The sequence below is a fragment of the Pleuronectes platessa genome, chromosome 12 (assembly GCF_947347685.1).
Source record: "Pleuronectes platessa chromosome 12, fPlePla1.1, whole genome shotgun sequence".
Classification (NCBI taxonomy): domain Eukaryota; kingdom Metazoa; phylum Chordata; class Actinopteri; order Pleuronectiformes; family Pleuronectidae; genus Pleuronectes; species Pleuronectes platessa.
Genome location: NC_070637.1, coordinates 15848505 through 15862811, shown reverse-complemented (window position 1 = coordinate 15862811; position 14307 = coordinate 15848505). Strand labels below are relative to the sequence as shown.

Here is a 14307-nt window from a genome sequence, read left to right as displayed (position 1 = left end):
CATATTGTGGGACTACCTATGAATTAAACTGAATGTGTTTGGATTTGGATGTTGGTCAGACTTAAGGACTAAACAGAAACCTTGCAAAGTGAAAGCAACTGAAAAACAAAAACCTTGAATGACGGTCAGAGTGGTTGTGTTTAAAAACTGATGGACAACACACAAGCACATATTTATATATAAACATGCAACAATTCGGACTGAAGAATGCAGACTTGGTGGGTAAAGGCCTTACAGGAGCAACTTCTTACCTTTATCATAAGCGTCTTGATCTCTAAGAAATTATACAGGGTATATCTCAATACTTATATTTCACTTATTGTTTTGCCTTCCCTCCATAGGTGTTGTTCTATAATTTTGCACAGAAAAATCAATAATAATGGCACGTTCTATCAAAACACAATTTACAATGAAACCACCAAGTCTTGTTTCTCCGAGGACGAGAGCCAACTTCAGCAGAAAGAAAAAGAGCAATGCTGGCAGATTGAGTAATCTAACAAAGAAAACCGTTAAAATATGGTGTGTTCCAAGAAATTTACAATTAACTTCACTTTCTGTTGAATAGTGGTTTGGCTCTGGGCCTGGTTTTAACATCAGCGGTCTGCCAAAGCTGAAGAGCTAAATGGAACTGGTCCTGCTCAGATGTGGAGGACAGACTCGGGCTCTGCTCTGAGGAAGACGATGCAAAACGGCAGCATCTCGAATTTGAGAGTGCCAGATGTTTGGCCGAAAACCAAAAAGATGCACCGAGAGACGGGTCACTGCTTCTGGTCTTTGTGAGGACTCGTAATACTTTAATTCCTCCCCAGACAGTGTGGGAGGCATCTATCTCACGGCTCCCTGGCACCGTGGTTCGGAGAGACACAGCTCCAGCTAAGCCTCCTGACCTCTGCGAGCGGAAACTTGACTCGCACCAAATCAACAGGCGATCCTCGCACTCACTCAGATAAACACAACTGCTTTTCAATTTTCAGCACAAACAAATGCTAATTATTTGGCCTGAATTCCACCTCTCTTTCCTAAATCACACGATATCTCTCAAAGCCGCTCGATAAAAGACTTTCTTCAGAAATTAACCAACAAAGCAGACAACAGACGAAGACATTTTTTTACTTTGGATTCACATCTAGATTTATATACTACTACTAAACCCCTGACAGTGACAAGCACTTTATGAAACAATCTACCCACTGGCTAAATGCTGCAGCTTGTTTTCCTCTTGTTACACCATATGACTGCTGTGTGTCTCATGACAGGTGTCCAAGTGGGAGTGGATACCTAGAAAGTGGATGTCTCTTTCTGAGTCGTCCTCAGAAAAGAACAGCTCTGTTAAATTAAAGAACAAACGTCTGCTCAGCGACAGTCTGCACGAAAAAAGACAGAAGCTAGAAAGACAGAGAAGAAGAAGGGATGACAAGTATCCTGCCAGGATCTCAGAGAAAACTGGAGCAGGTGCTTTGACAGAATGAACAAACTCTGCGAAGGCTTGAGCTCTCACACACACAGACACAGACACACACACACACACACAGACACACACACACACACACACACAGACACACACACACACACACACACACACACACACACACACACACACACACAGACACACAGACACACGCACAAGACTGTGTTGCTCTGCCAAGCTGCCGACGATATGAAATATTCCTCTCGGGCTGATGCTGTGGTTATTTATTTGGAGAGATATCTTTTAAATGGGTCAACAATTGGATACGTGCACTTTTGTTTTTTTATCTGATCTGACACGAGCCGATGTGAATCAGCTTGAATCAGTGCCACGTGTAGCAGTGGGTTTGCTTTAGTGTCCTTCTTTTCATTCTCATGTGAAAATAAATGAAATCAATAGGAGAAGATGCTCCATTAAACCAGTCATCAGCTGTGCACACACACATCAAGTGAATATCTTATCAGATGTGCATTTTACTATGATCCATAAAGTGTCTTTTATCTTTCATTTTTAAGCTTTGGGAGATAATGAACTTGTCCTACATTTGATATTCTTTCAGCAAAAAATGAATATTTGTGTCACTGCTTGAAATACGAAAATCCTCCGTCTCATGCTGCCGATGCAGCAAAGAAACTTTTAAATGTGTTTATATGCATAACATCTCCTGTAGTCTCACAGATCACATTCAGAATCAAGCAGCTTCCAGGGAAAGTGGAAGATTGTGTATTCCTGGAAATATATTACACATCTGACATAATTCACTGTTAATTCTTGGAGGTTTCAGTCTTTGACAATGTCTCCAGACCTTTGAGAGGACTTATTTTCTCACTTGGTTCAAACCGGTCAAGTGCTTCAAATCTCTCTTTAACCTCAGACTCCCAGCATTATTTCCCTTTAGCAAGTAGCAGGAAACACCAGCTGACAGGCAGACTGTGGATTATTAATTAAAGCTGTCAAACTTAACCCTTCGATACACAACATGGGTCAAAGGTGACCTTGCTCAGTTTTAGTTTCTAGATCTTTGCAGTAAATGAATTTCATCATTCAGTTTTTCAGGTAATCCCCAATTAACTTGTTTTTGATCATCACAAATCCATATTAAAAAATGTCCTTAGTTACTTTTTGAATAAACATCTTTTTACTACCCTTCTAATGCAAAACATTGGTCAAAAATGACCCGCATTAATTTTCTGTGCAATTTCATGCACGAGTGTTTTTTTGCTATATGATTGAAATAAATGTATTCAATCATATAATTAGGGCCCGAGCACCGAATGGTGAGAGGCCCTATTGAATCTGTAAGGATTTTTATTATTATTATTATTAGGGCCCGAGCACCGAAATCGGTGGGAGGCCCTATTGAAATTGAAATGATTATTATTATTATTATTATTATTATTTTTCTTAGCTTAAATGAATTGGCTTTTTGAGGGCTTTAATGTGCTCAAAAAGTTGTAGGAGTTTGCAGTAAATTCGAAGGCGGCGAAAATTTACGTATTCTGGAGTATTTTGAAAAGGAAGTGGCAAAAAGGCTCAAGAGCGCCACCTACGGAAAAGCCCCTCATTTAGCATTCACCGATCTTCAAAAAAAACAAAGACTATTGTGTATCATGACTAGATGCACAAAAAAGTCCATCAGTGCATTATGAATAACGCAACAGGAAGCCCGCCAGTTTGACTTTAGTGGCCATTTTGGTCATATTCGATATTTTTTGTTTTAAGTACTCCTCCTACAGCTTTCATCAAATCAACTTACAATTTAGACGATCGTCATCACAACAAAATGGAGATCTAAAGTTATTGAAGGATTAAGTTTTAGCAAAACCGTCTGACCGTGGTGTGGCCTCAAAATTTGATTAAACGCCATCAAAACACGGGCTCCTGTATCTTGGACATATTTTGTCCAATCGAGTCCAAACTATACACATAAGACAAGAGTCGCGACCTGAAGACATTGGTACAGAAATCGTGACTTAAAATCACAGCGTCCCCTGGTGGCAACAGCAAATGTCTTGTTTTTCTATGTGTTACAGTTTGATTCACTACTCGTAGGGCCTTCATTAAATCAACGTAAAAATTTGATGCATGTGTTCAAAACAAGATGAAGATCTAAAGTTAACGAAATTGCAACTTTTCATAATACTGTGTGACCGTGGTGTGGCTTCCAGTTTGAGGAATGAAAACATCTATATCTGGCAGATGTGCTGCAATATTTAGTCACTAGATGGCAGTGTCAGACCATGCTTTGTGTTATCTATGCATTAACAGACTGTGTTTACAGGGTGGCCAACTTTAGAGGAGAATTAAACCTTTTACAGCATTGCTCAAACTTTGGTTTTAGTCTCAATCGCTAAGTTCTTCCTTCATGACAACTCTGAGGGGGGTGTATTTTATTTTAACTCCCTCGTTTAAGCGATATAGATGTTTGAAATTCACGTGACGTCACAGTGTAAGCTGTGCGGTGTGTTGTGAGTTTGGCTTTAACCAGTTACAAGTGAACGCCTCATGAAATGGCTTACACCCACATACCCGGTAAATTACACACTTTGATGTTCTGCTCCTTCTCCTGACGGTCACGGTAACGATGTCTTCGCCTCCGTTTCTGTGGTAAGTCACGTTAAGTATTTTATTTCGATGTGATTCGCAGGGTGCCTTTGAATCAGCCGTGATAGCTAAGGGACGCTAATCCGGGAGCTACATACCAGCTCAGTGTATATCAACGGGTTCGATGCGAATGCCAGCTGTTACCGAAACAACCGCCATGAACCCAGGTCCACCAAGCAGAGATAAGCGTTCGTTTATAAGGATGAATCTGAGACAGGAGACTGTGTCGGCTTCTTTTTCGCTAGCGCCGGAGGCTAACTAGCTCGCTAACAAGCAAGCTAAGAATATCTTCGCATGGGTGCAGTAACTGTTCTTCGATTCGATTGGGGTTATTACCGACAAACACCGACATGAAACGACATGAGCGGGTCCACCCAGCAGATATAAGCGTTACTTTATGCGGATGACTCTGAGACAGGAGACTGTTTGTCGGCTTGTAAGTTAGTTTCGCTAGCGGGCTAGCGATGCTAACTGAAACCTGAGAAACCTGAGTGTTTAAAGTCACATCTGCATTGCAAGAGCAGCTGTTCAAAGGAGCATTACGTGTCCTAAAGCTCTTTCTTCAGAGTAGTGTTGTAACGTGTTACAGTGAAAAGTAACCGTGTCTCCCACCTTCAGTATTTAAATCGTTAATCTCAGACAGACTTCACTGAATTCTTTTGTTAAATATGAGTAAATCATAGCCTTGTAACTTTACTAGAACAGACAGTGTCATACAGAATTGTAGGCTAATATGCACTACCTATTTCCTAAGCTGAAATGATTATGATCTGATTAACTTTGAATTAATATTTTATTATTACCATGTAAAAGTCTGTTAAGCAGATAACATGGCACATGTATGACTTAACATATCTGTGTATTTGTGTTCAATGTTCCTCTAGGATGTCCAGCGTGAGACACAACTTGAATCCAACCAGACTGAACACTGACTCCAGGTACAGACCTGTTTTCATTACTTACAAAGTATTGCACATAATACATAATGTGTTAAATTATAATGCAATACTTTTAATGTGAAATAGCTCCATACTAAACATTCATTGTCATGGTAGTGCACGTTTTAATCCAAAAGCATATTCAAATACATAGTTGAATATCCACCGAAAATAAGAATACACACTTTGTTCATATGTAACTCTTTCTCTATAATTATGACATACTTTCATGTTTCCTATCATTTTATTAGGGACGGACGAGCCTGAAGGACACAGCTGTGATGACCATGTTCTGTCTCTTATGACAAAGCAGAAATATAAAACACTGGGTTCTTATCTAAAGTGTATCAAATCAGATCTCCACCATGTTGCTGCTGAGGACATCAGGTGCTGCAGTTCTTCATCTATGAAGATGAAAAAACTCACTGTTAAAGAATGTTTTGTGTTGTGTATGAAGCACAACAGATTTCAGATAGAACCGTTGTACTGTGGTCTGGGTTTGTATCCTAATGGTTAAATGCACATATTTTAAGTCGCTTTTGATAAAAGTACTGAAAGAAATACAACATTGTAAAAATAGATAAAATGTCTTTCTACCTCATCTGTAATATTCAAGGTGATAATCTCCCACAGAGCTATTGATAACAGTCCACATCAAGTCTCTCCACTTCCCTCGGTGTGAAAACATAATTATATAATTAATTTGAGAACTGTTTACAACACTGATGTGTGGAGATTATAATCATATCTAAACTGTCATATTCACTGTAAAACTCCATGACAGGCTAAATAAACGCGGTGGGAATAGTAATGGTGGATATAATATATTGTAACTTTACTAGAACAGACAGTGTTCATAGAGAATTTGAAAATGATGTACACTACCTATTTCCTAAGATGAAATGATTATGATCTGATTATTTTTATGTTTCCTCTCATTTTATTAGGGACGGACGAGCCTGAAGGACACAGCTGTGATGACCAATTGACCATGTTTTGTCTCTTATGGCAAAGCAGAAATATTAAACACTGGGTTCTTATCTAAAGTGTATCAAATCAGAAAGCAAAAGATACACATTGTTGTAATAAGTTTTTATTATTTTAACCAACCATAATAAAGATAGAAATGAATTGTTATCCATGACAATGAGCAATGACTGTTACCACTAAACAGTTGCAGGCCATCTTTATTTAAGGGAGGAATTTAGAAGTGTTGTGTAGCTTCTGATGATGATGCAGTCGTCCACGTGTTGACCACCATGTTGCTGCTGACGACATCAGGTGCTGCAGTTCCTCATCTATAAAGAGAAGAAACGCACTGTTAAAGAATGTTTTGAGTTGTGTATGAAGCACAACAGATTTCAGATAGAACCGTTGTACTGTGGTCTGGGTTTGTATCCTAATGGTTAAATGCACATATTTTAAGTCGCTTTTGATAAAAGTACTGAAAGAAATACAACATTGTAAAAATAGATAAAATGTCTTTCTACCTCATCTGTAATATTCAAGGTGATAATCTCCCACAGAGCTATTGATAACAGTCCACATCAAGTCTCTCCACTTCCCTCGGTTGGAAAACATAATTATATAATTAATTTGAGAACTGTTTACAACACTGATGTGTGGAGATTATAATCATATCTAAACTGTCATATTCACTTTAAAACTCCATGACAGGCTAAATAAACGCGGTGGGAATAGTAATGGTGGATATACCAGCCTTCAACAGAATAATGGTGAAACATAGTTACTATCACATGCAACTTACACGTGTAGCATATTGATATTAACTTATTATAATAAAACATAAAGTCTCAACCAAACATACGACCCTGCAGCTAACTTGCTTCAATCTGTTCATTAGACGTGTTAAATAAACGGTAACTTTTATAACAGTTTTATATTAAAAAAGCCTTGCGGCATGTAAGCATATGATGATAGATAAAGCAATAGGTTTTGTTGTAGTATAGTTTCAAGGTTACTTACCTCTAGTTCATAGAGCCTCCTGCTGGCTACAGTAAGTGAAGCGATAGTCCTTGCCGCAGTGCCGAAACGCATGCAACGCAGAGACGAGCGCTTCTCATTGAACGTTCTCTCTTCACCGACCGCAACAGACTTGAAATTGCCTGTGCTCGGGCCCGTTAGTGCTACAACGTAGCCCTAGTTATTAGGGCCCGAGCACCGAATGGTGAGAGGCCCTATTGAATCTGTAAGGATTTTTATTATTATTAGGGCCCGAGCACCGAAAGGTGAGAGGCCCTATTGAAATTGTAAGGATTTTTATTAGGGCCCGAGCACCGAATGGTGAGAGGCCCTATTGAATCTGTAAGGATTTTTATTATTATTATTATTATTATTATTATTATTATTATTTCCCTTTGGGGGGCTTTTTCAGGGTCTAGACATTACGATGGCCGACATTTATACAAATCTATCGGGACATGTGTCGTTTCATAACAAACAAAAAAATATCTTGGATAGGTATGCTTGACCAAACAGGGAGGCCGCCATTTTGGATTAAGTGGCCATTTTTTTTCCATATTCCACATTTTTACTTGATGCACTTGTCCCAGGGCTTTCATCAGATTAACTTCAAATTAAGATCAGTGCCATCACAACAAGATGGAGATAAAAAGTGATTAAGAGATTGACCTTTCGTCACACCGTGTGACCGTGGCGTGGCGTCTTGAGTTTGATTAAACGCCATCAAAACACGAGGTTCTGTATCTCGGACATACATTGTCCAATCGAGTCCAAACTAGACATGTAAGACAAGGGTGCCATCCTGATGACATCTACACAGAAATTATGACTTGAAATTACAGCGCCCCCTGGTGGCTACAGGAAGTGACATGTTTTATACTTTGATGAACTGCTCCTGGCTGATTTACAATATACAGCTCAAATCAGATCAGTCAAGTCATTAGATCATGGTCAGAATTGTGACGTTTCCTCAAACCGTGTAAACATTGATGTGCGGCGAAGGATTTTCCTTCGCCAAAGGACACGATGTTATCATAACTCCACTGTGCATTGTCCTATCACTACCAAACTTCTGTCACATGATAAGAGTACAAGCCTGAACAGCTCTATGTGTCAATATTTCCTCAGTGTCATAGCGCCACCTACTGATTCGCCAGGAAACAGGAAGTACTTTGTTAATCCACTCTGCATTATCCAACCGGCTCCAAACTACTGACCTATGATCACAATACTGATCTGAACAGCTCCACATATAAATATTAGTTCAGGGTCAGAGCGCCACCTACTGATCAGTGTGAAAATTAAGTTGCGTTAACATTGTCCGATTGACACAAAATTGCTCACGCTACATCAGAGCGCCTACATGAACAGATATATATGTCTGTGCGTAATAATAGTGATGGCGCCACCTACTGGCAAACCTACTGCCGCAGAGCGCAAAACGCATTTAACGTGGAGAAGTGCATGCTCGATCGATGATGTGCGCTTGGTCATCGATCGCTCTCTCCACCGACTGCAACAGGCTTCAACGTGCGGGTGCTCGGGCCCGCAAGTGCTACAACGTAGCCCTAGTTATTATTATTATTATTATTATTATTATTATTTCCCTTTGGGGGGCTTTTTCAGGCTCTAGACATGCTCAAAAAGTTATGAAACTTTGCAGGAAATTCAAGGTCTGCGGATATTTTAGTATTCTGGAGTAATTGGAATTGGGCGTGGCAAAATGGCTCTACAGCGCCCCCTGGAACCAGCCCCTAGGTTTCCACATAACGGATTTTCATCAAAATCTGGATATAGGTGTATCGTGACCAGTCATGAAAAAAAGTCTCATGGAGCATTATGAAAAACGCAACAGGAAGTCCGCCATTTTGCTTTTAGTGGCCATTTTGGCAATATCCCACATTTTTACTTTTACGTACTTGTCCCAGGGCTTTCATCAGATCAACTTCAAATTCAGATGAGTGTCATCACAACAAGATGGAGATAAAAAATGATTGAGGGATTTTTTTTTTATCACACCGTGTGACCGTGGCATGGCGTTAAAAATTGGTTACACGCCATCAAAACACGGGCATCTGTATCTCGGACATACATGTTCCAATCAAGTCCAAACTAGACATGTAAGACAATAGTCCCCGCCTGATGACATCTATGCATAAATGATGACTTAAAACCGCAGCGCCCCCTGGTGGCAACAGGAAATGTCTTGTTTTTTGCTTGTCTTACACTTGGATGAATTTCTCCTCATCCACTGACCTCAACCATGTCAAACTGTATCAAATGGGTCCCAAGACATTGACAATGAAGACATAAGATTACCGTGACTTTTCGTCAAACGCCATATGAATGGCGTGGCATTAAAGTTCATCAACTCGCCGTGAAACACGAAATTGCTGTAACTTCAGTGTTCATGATTCTATCTCTCTCAAACTACATGTGTGTAACAACAGCCCCCCCCTGAAGATATTCATATGGTTTTAAGAAATGGGCGTGGCAAAAAAACTGACCAGCGCCCCCTATAGGGCAACCCCGGCACTACGATGGCCGACATTTATACAAATCTATCGGGACATGTGTCGTTTCATAACAAACAAAAAAATATCTTGGATAGGTATGCTTGACCAAACAGGGAGGCCGCCATTTTGGATTAAGTGGCCATTTTTTTTCCATATTCCACATTTTTACTTGATGCACTTGTCCCAGGGCTTTCATCAGATTAACTTCAAATTAAGATCAGTGCCATCACAACAAGATGGAGATAAAAAGTGATTAAGAGATTGACCTTTCGTCACACCGTGTGACCGTGGCGTGGCGTCTTGAGTTTGATTAAACGCCATCAAAACACGAGGTTCTGTATCTCGGACATACATTGTCCAATCGAGTCCAAACTAGACATGTAAGACAAGGGTGCCATCCTGATGACATCTACACAGAAATTATGACTTGAAATTACAGCGCCCCCTGGTGGCTACAGGAAGTGACATGTTTTATACTTTGATGAACTGCTCCTGGCTGATTTACAATATACAGCTCAAATCAGATCAGTCAAGTCATTAGATCATGGTCAGAATTGTGACGTTTCCTCAAACCGTGTAAACATTGATGTGCGGCGAAGGATTTTCCTTCGCCAAAGGACACGATGTTATCATAACTCCACTGTGCATTGTCCTATCACTACAAAACTTCTGTCACATGGTCAGAGTCCAAGCCTGAACAGCTCTATGTGTCAATATTTCCTCAGTGTCATAGCGCCACCTACTGATTCGCCAGGAAACAGGAAGTACTTTGTTAATCCACTCTGCATTATCCAACCGGCTCCAAACTACTGACCTATGATCACAATCCTGAATAGAACAGCTCCATATATGAATATTAGTTCAGGATCATAGCGCCACCTATTGATCAGTGTGAAAATTAAGTTGCGGAAACATTGTCCAATTGACACAAAATTTCTCACGCTACATCAGAGCGCCTACTTGAACAGGTCTATATGTCTGTGCGTAATAATAGTGATGGCGCCACCTACTGGCAAACCTACTGCCGCAGAGCGCAAAACGCATGCAACGTGGAGAAGTGCATGCTCGATCGATGATGTGCGCTTGGTCATCGATCGCTCTCTCCACCGACCGCAACAGGCTTCAACGTGCGGGTGCTCGGGCCCGCAAGTGCTACAACGTAGCCCTAGTTAGGGCCCGAGCACCGAATGGTGAGAGGCCCTATTGAATCTGTAAGGATTTTTATTATTAGGGCCCGAGCACCGAATGGTGAGAGGCCCTATTGAATCTGTAAGGATTTTTATTATTATTATTATTATTATTATTATTATTTCCCTTTGGGGGGCTTTTTCAGGGTCTAGACATGCTCAAAAAGTTATGAAACTTTGCAGGAAATTCAAGGTCTGCGGATATTTTAGTATTCTGGAGTAATTGGAATTGGGCGTGGCAAAATGGCTCTACAGCGCCCCCTGGAACCAGCCCCTAGGTTTCCACATAACGGATTTTCATCAAAATCTGGATATAGGTGTATCGTGACCAGTCATGAAAAAAAGTCTCATGGAGCATTATGAAAAACGCAACAGGAAGTCCGCCATTTTGCTTTTAGTGGCCATTTTGGCAATATCCCACATTTTTACTTTTACGTACTTGTCCCAGGGCTTTCATCAGATCAACTTCAAATTCAGATGAGTGTCATCACAACAAGATGGAGATAAAAAATGATTGAGGGATTTTTTTTTTATCACACCGTGTGACCGTGGCATGGCGTTAAAAATTGGTTACACGCCATCAAAACACGGGCATCTGTATCTCGGACATACATGTTCCAATCAAGTCCAAACTAGACATGTAAGACAATAGTCCCCGCCTGATGACATCTATGCATAAATGATGACTTAAAACCGCAGCGCCCCCTGGTGGCAACAGGAAATGTCTTGTTTTTTGCTTGTCTTACACTTGGATGAATTTCTCCTCATCCACTGACCTCAACCATGTCAAACTGTATCAAATGGGTCCCAAGACATTGACAATGAAGACATAAGATTACCGTGACTTTTCGTCAAACGCCATATGAATGGCGTGGCATTAAAGTTCATCAACTCGCCGTGAAACACGAAATTGCTGTAACTTCAGTGTTCATGATTCTATCTCTCTCAAGCTACATGTGTGTAACAACAGCCCCCCCCTGAAGATATTCATATGGTTTTAAGAAATGGGCGTGGCAAAAAAACTGACCAGCGCCCCCTATAGGGCAACCCCGGCACTACGATGGCCGACATTTATACAAATCTATCGGGACATGTGTCGTTTCATAACAAACAAAAAAATATCTTGGATAGGTATGCTTGACCAAACAGGGAGGCCGCCATTTTGGATTAAGTGGCCATTTTTTTTCCATATTCCACATTTTTACTTGATGCACTTGTCCCAGGGCTTTCATCAGATTAACTTCAAATTAAGATCAGTGCCATCACAACAAGATGGAGATAAAAAGTGATTAAGAGATTGACCTTTCGTCACACCGTGTGACCGTGGCGTGGCGTCTTGAGTTTGATTAAACGCCATCAAAACACGAGGTTCTGTATCTCGGACATACATTGTCCAATCGAGTCCAAACTAGACATGTAAGACAAGGGTGCCATCCTGATGACATCTACACAGAAATTATGACTTGAAATTACAGCGCCCCCTGGTGGCTACAGGAAGTGACATGTTTTATACTTTGATGAACTGCTCCTGGCTGATTTACAATATACAGCTCAAATCAGATCAGTCAAGTCATTAGATCATGGTCAGAATTGTGACGTTTCCTCAAACCGTGTAAACATTGATGTGCGGCGAAGGATTTTCCTTCGCCAAAGGACACGATGTTATCATAACTCCACTGTGCATTGTCCTATCACTACCAAACTTCTGTCACATGATAAGAGTACAAGCCTGAACAGCTCTATGTGTCAATATTTCCTCAGTGTCATAGCGCCACCTACTGATTCGCCAGGAAACAGGAAGTACTTTGTTAATCCACTCTGCATTATCCAACCGGCTCCAAACTACTGACCTATGATCACAATACTGATCTGAACAGCTCCACATATAAATATTAGTTCAGGGTCAGAGCGCCACCTACTGATCAGTGTGAAAATTAAGTTGCGTTAACATTGTCCGATTGACACAAAATTGCTCACGCTACATCAGAGCGCCTACATGAACAGATATATATGTCTGTGCGTAATAATAGTGATGGCGCCACCTACTGGCAAACCTACTGCCGCAGAGCGCAAAACGCATTTAACGTGGAGAAGTGCATGCTCGATCGATGATGTGCGCTTGGTCATCGATCGCTCTCTCCACCGACTGCAACAGGCTTCAACGTGCGGGTGCTCGGGCCCGCAAGTGCTACAACGTAGCCCTAGTTATTATTATTATTATTATTATTATTATTATTTCCCTTTGGGGGGCTTTTTCAGGCTCTAGACATGCTCAAAAAGTTATGAAACTTTGCAGGAAATTCAAGGTCTGCGGATATTTTAGTATTCTGGAGTAATTGGAATTGGGCGTGGCAAAATGGCTCTACAGCGCCCCCTGGAACCAGCCCCTAGGTTTCCACATAACGGATTTTCATCAAAATCTGGATATAGGTGTATCGTGACCAGTCATGAAAAAAAGTCTCATGGAGCATTATGAAAAACGCAACAGGAAGTCCGCCATTTTGCTTTTAGTGGCCATTTTGGCAATATCCCACATTTTTACTTTTACGTACTTGTCCCAGGGCTTTCATCAGATCAACTTCAAATTCAGATGAGTGTCATCACAACAAGATGGAGATAAAAAATGATTGAGGGATTTTTTTTTTATCACACCGTGTGACCGTGGCATGGCGTTAAAAATTGGTTACACGCCATCAAAACACGGGCATCTGTATGTCGGACATACACGTTCCAATCAAGTCCAAACTAGACATGTAAGACAATAGTCCCCGCCTGATGACATCTATGCATAAATGATGACTTAAAACCGCAGCGCCCCCTGGTGGCAACAGGAAATGTCTTGTTTTTTGCTTGTCTTACACTTGGATGAATTTCTCCTCATCCACTGACCTCAACCATGTCAAACTGTATCAAATGGGTCCCAAGACATTGACAATGAAGACATAAGATTACCGTGACTTTTCGTCAAACGCCATATGAATGGCGTGGCATTAAAGTTCATCAACTCGCCGTGAAACACGAAATTGCTGTAACTTCAGTGTTCATGATTCTATCTCTCTCAAACTACATGTGTGTAACAACAGCCCCCCCCTGAAGATATTCATATGGTTTTAAGAAATGGGCGTGGCAAAAAAACTGACCAGCGCCCCCTATAGGGCAACCCCGGCACTACGATGGCCGACATTTATACAAATCTATCGGGACATGTGTCGTTTCATAACAAACAAAAAAATATCTTGGATAGGTATGCTTGACCAAACAGGGAGGCCGCCATTTTGGATTAAGTGGCCATTTTTTTTCCATATTCCACATTTTTACTTGATGCACTTGTCCCAGGGCTTTCATCAGATTAACTTCAAATTAAGATCAGTGCCATCACAACAAGATGGAGATAAAAAGTGATTAAGAGATTGACCTTTCGTCACACCGTGTGACCGTGGCGTGGCGTCTTGAGTTTGATTAAACGCCATCAAAACACGAGGTTCTGTATCTCGGACATACATTGTCCAATCGAGTCCAAACTAGACATGTAAGACAAGGGTGCCATCCTGATGACATCTACACAGAAATTATGACTTGAAATTACAGCGCCCCCTGGTGGCTACAGGAAG

General features: G+C 40.9%; 1 protein-coding gene and 1 long non-coding RNA gene across 3 annotated transcripts in view; one reads left to right on the top strand and one right to left on the bottom strand.

Moving 5' to 3' along the window:
• marchf8 (membrane-associated ring finger (C3HC4) 8) overlaps window positions 1–14307 on the bottom strand; it is a 102003-nt gene that overhangs the window by 20233 nt on the left and 67463 nt on the right. The gene's annotated exons all lie outside the window — the stretch shown is intronic.
• LOC128453711 (uncharacterized) lies at window positions 4507–6141 on the top strand. The gene is made up of 2 exons (XR_008341538.1): window positions 4507–5010; window positions 5262–6141. It is a non-coding gene; the product is annotated as an uncharacterized LOC128453711 (long non-coding RNA).